Source organism: Egretta garzetta, unplaced genomic scaffold, assembly GCF_000687185.1.
Source record: "Egretta garzetta isolate BGI_Z169 unplaced genomic scaffold, ASM68718v1 scaffold655, whole genome shotgun sequence".
Taxonomy (NCBI): Eukaryota; Metazoa; Chordata; class Aves; order Pelecaniformes; family Ardeidae; genus Egretta; species Egretta garzetta.
Genome location: NW_009259716.1, coordinates 157,787 through 162,705, shown reverse-complemented (window position 1 = coordinate 162,705; position 4,919 = coordinate 157,787).

Genomic DNA, 4,919 nt, shown 5'->3' with positions numbered 1-4,919 from the left:
TTCCCACGCTCCCGCCCGCACCCCGGTCTGCGGGGATCCCGCCTTGTCAACGGCAAAATGAATCTAGTCCATTCCCAACTGAAACTGGTTTTCTTAAGTTACCTTGCAAGTACTGAATATGCTTCAGGAAATCTAACTGGGCTTGTGAACTACTCGCAAATGATAAAGCGGAGCGTATTGCAGCGAGTGTTCTGATTAGTTCTGTGCAGAAGTTATTGAAAATGCCAGTAGTTCAAAACACTGCTCGGAGGGGCTCTGGCTAACCTGAGCGTGAACTGCATGTATGTTCTGTAACACGTGGATTTTTGGCTTCTTTAGTTTTTACCAAGGATGAATTATCATGAGAAGAGGCAGAAAACTCTGGTACCTGAAAGGAAGGGTGCATGCAGATGGTATAATTTGTTAGACACAAATGTAATCTTGTCTCAGAATTATCTAGATAGGCGTTTTCAAACTTATTTCTCTGCACGTGCAGTATATGTCCATCTTAAAGAATATATACAGCCACTATAGTTTAAGACTGTGCATACTCAGGTGTATGAATATACAGAAGAGTGGTAAGAAAGCTGTTTTCGGTATTTCCATGGGAGCTTTCAGTGCTCAAAATGCTGACATCCTTAATGTCTTGTGGCCTGAATAGGTCTAAAGCCAGTTAATCAATTAATCCCAATAAGAGTGCTCTACACCCAAATTACAAGGTGTAGAAAGAGAAGTAAACTATTTTTGCATCTGATTGTGGAATATCAGCAAAGTGCTTGGAAATACAGGGCTCAATAAATTTAATGAAAACAAAAGGGTGAAATGTGATTTTAACTAAATCTTTCAAATGAGGATAAACCAGTCTGAATACATGCGACTTAATAGAATATAATTGTTTTAATCAGTGTCACTTACTCCGTCATCAACCATATGGATACTTTCTACCTTGTTTGATAGGACACCAGTCCCACAGCTATGCAGCAGGACGTGGAGGCGGTGGTATCCAAAGGGTAGCATCAGTTTTTTTTTTTTCCCCCCCCAAAGCCTTATTACGGAGAGAGCACACTTGGCTAGTTACTGGTTTCAGAAGTGGCTTTGATTTTCTGTGTAGGAGTTGGAGCTGGTGTATCACAGTACTTCAGCAGCGCTCACAGTCGCAAAAACACGCTGTCCTTCAGAGATCTGAGGCCCATTCCAGAAGCCTTTTGCTTTGCCGTTTCACCAGCAGAAATTACTGAAGGACACAAATCTATCTGCTTTCCCCTGTACACAGAAAAAGCCTCCCAGGCAGAGGTTTCAGTTCAGCACATTCATTACCTTTTAATTGCTTCTAAATTGCATTGTGACCTGCTGCATCAATAGCCGAATCTCGCAGAAACTGCCACAATCCGAGCATTCGCGGTGTTAAAAGCTTAACTGGCAGTTGTTTTGCTACTGGACTTAGATGAAGGACACTGCATGAAGGACAGCGTTGGTTTGGGCTGTTCTTCAGTAGCGTATCGTTAACGATGTTTGGAAGCGACTTTAAATATCAGCTTCTTTATATGCCAGAAACGTTTTTGGGCAAGGAGCAGCGCAGAACCTTGTTAGATCACTATCGGATGTGGATATATATATATTTTAAGTTTTACTTTTCACTGACTAAATGGCAAAGTTTCAATGTCAGCTGTGGCATGTAAGAGCTTCCACGGAAAACATACTTGCATGCAAAGTCACAACTGAATAAAGCATTTTATTCAAGATTCTAAGCAGTGGTATAAAAATCCCCCTTGGAGAAAAGAGGTCTGAATACGTGTTAGGCCGAGGCACAGCAGGCGGGTTGCCGTGAAAGGTGAGCTATTGCACCAGGCACCGTGGAAGCCCACGTGTAAAAATCACTGCTTGCCTGGAAGACTTATTCAAAGCTATTTTGTGATCACTTGTAGGATGTAACCACCCCATCCCACCTACCAGTAATTCCAGGCTGCTAGCACGTGTTTGTTATTCCTTTGTTCTACTCCTCCACCCAATTACGGTGAAGCCTAAGTGTGGTCTTGGTGCTCTATTGCTGGTGTATGCTTCCTTTCCTCACCCTTTACATTTAGTAAGGCATGTGTACAGGGGAAGGGCAGCTGTTGCTCCTTTACGATTTTTTGGAGGATGTTCTTTGTGTATTTTTTGCTGGGAGAGTGTTTGGTTGACAGCGAAGAACAGCACTGTTTTTACAGGGCAGCTTCCTTTGAAATTGCTCTACTTTAGGGGTTGTATCTGTTACAACAGCTCAACACCAATGACTCTGGGCCCCTACAAAGACTGCCGTGGCTCCACTCTGTAAGGCGTTTTCCACTTTAGAGCCAGGCGTTATTTGGACTGCTCCAGAGGCTGAGCCGGTCTGCAAGGTGGGACGCTGGAGGAAGGCTCAGAGGAAGGTGGCCTGACTCTGTTCCTAGGTAGTTTGTCTATTGGCTGATATACGCTAATGTTTAGATCATTCTTGTGCTGATTTCAAGTGTTGAGGCCACTTTTTATTCAAGTCCCTTGTCAGGACAGGCTTTTCCCCAGCATGCTGGGAATATTGGGAGATCCGAGGTGTCCTTGAACTGCAAGAGCGTCACCCAACTCCTCCCCAGGTTACTGGGCATTCCCTCTTCTGCTATGGTACAAGAGAGACCCCTGGAGGCAACGATGTGCTGGAGGTGGCACAGGGAGTAAACGGGCAGTCCTAAAAATGAGGAGAAACAGCAACAGGTTTCTGTTCATCCCGGTGGATGGAACCACCAGGGACCGTAGAGAGGCGCGTCGTTACGGGTTTGCTACCGCATCCAGATAGAGGTCGGCTCCTCGGGTTATATTCCAGTTTAGCAGCATCACCTTGCAGGTTGTATTCTTAATTTCATGTACTCATTGGAGTGTAGTTGGCCGTTAGGGTGCTGAGAGATAAGCATGAAGGGCATTGCAGCTGCAAATGATTTTTGCTTTTTTTTGGGCTATACATCTACCTCGGCTATTACTGAACCCCAAACGTCTGCAAAGCGTTCAGGAAACGTTGCAGACTGAAATGGAATGTTTGGCTGGAAATCATACAGGAGGCTGTTATTGCCTTTTGTCTAGTTAGAGGCATTAACAAAATTATTAAGCTAATTAAATTTCCATTACATATAAAGAAAAATGCTGACTGAAAAATCTGCAGCCGCGGTTATGTAAGTAATCGGCCTGCGTGGTTATGCTCTTCAATTCTGACCTTAAAAGCATAACGTCTATCACATATGAAGCATTGCTTCAAAGCTACTTTCAAATTTATCATAAGGATGAGTAAATAGATTATTTGTGAGCACTAGCCTGGTTAAAGCAAAGTATTAGAAATATTAACTATATCTATATTTATCAGCTGCTCTTTCGAAAGCATTTTGCTTTCTGCTGCATTAAAAGAAGCCCACGTTTCCTCTCGGTGCCCCAGAAAGCTCTCCTAGCACAAAAGATCTCTTAGACTAATGCATTTCAATAGAGTTCAGTGGAGTATTTCAATGAAAGGTCTATCCCTATTTTTCTCTCCATACGGTAGCTTTCAAATGTTGACAGATGTGATCTACTGCAATGCTCCAAAACTGTCTGATTGAAATCAAAGATAAGTTTTTGCTCTCCTTGAGCTGAGCAAAAGTTGACTGACCTCGCTAAATAAAAAGCTAAATTCAGAAGCAATTTTTTTTTTTTCCCAAAACCCCCGAATACTAATGTCTTAATTTCAAAAGCTGGCTGAGTCACTCCAGGCTCCGGCTCTCGCAGGGATTAGTCACTGCCCTGTGGGGCTCCGCGGCTCTCCGTAAGCACCAGCTGATGTTTGGAGCAAGGACTCAGCTTTGCTCGCTGCCGTACCCGGGCTCTGCCTGCAGGGAGCCAGCTGGATGCCAACGGGCTCGGACTTGAGGCCGCATCTCTCTGCCCTTCAGGAGCAGGAGGGGTGGCTGACTGTCCCTACCTGGGCACTTACGATACGGGGCCTCTATGGATTTTTCCAGTGAAGCGTGGGTCACTAAGGGCAAAGCTCACAACACAGTTTAGGCCGGGCGCTTGTGCCTAAGCACTGGGTAACTATTGGATGTGATAAGCACAGCTTAGCTTATAGCTCATAATATCAATATCAAGGTACTCCAGGAAAAAAAAGTCCAGACCCACTGCTGCCCAAACATTTGTCATCTGCAAAAGAGACCATTTCCTTTAAGCTTGCAGGTGTGATTTCTGCTATAGATCCATTCCATCTTCCATATCATGAAAACTGTTCTCTGTCACCGTGCTCTGTCGCCTCAGGCTGCCTGGCTTCTCTCACGACCGTCGCCACGTGAGCAGAACAGGCGGTTCAGTATTAGGCACGGGTTAGCACTGCAGCTCACGTGCGAACCCCTCCGTACCGCTCTGGCAGTGTAAAAAAGCGTGAGCTTGCCCAGCAGACAGTGCCGCTGCGGGGATTTCCTCGCTGGTGTGCACGTGACTTGGAGCTCGTCCAAGGCTGCCTTGTCCTGCTTCTCGGCAAAGGGGCAGGAAAAGATGAAGCTGCCTCACAGCACGAGGATGCGAAGCGGCGTCAGGTCCCCTCCGGCAGGGACGGACCTCCAAGCTCTTTGCTAACAGCCTTAAGTTGCACCAGGACCGGCGTAGCAGAGCCACCTTGCTGATATTTCAAGTTCCTTCAGGCTGAGGCTCGGAGGTGCTCTCACTTCATGGGAGCCAGGCGGGTGTTTTGCTTTCTGAGAGTTGGATGGGTGACTGCTTTTTCCAAGGTCACTCAAGATAAAGGTGTCCTGGGAAGAGACCCCAGGTGTCCTGCCTCTCATTCCATTGAGGGCTACTGAAATGCTCCGAGGGCTGGAGCCCCTCTGCTCTGAGGCCAGGCTGGGAGAGTTGGGGGTGTTCAGCCTGGAGAAGAGGAGGCTGCGGGCAGAGCTGAGTGCGGCCGGTCAGGGCTT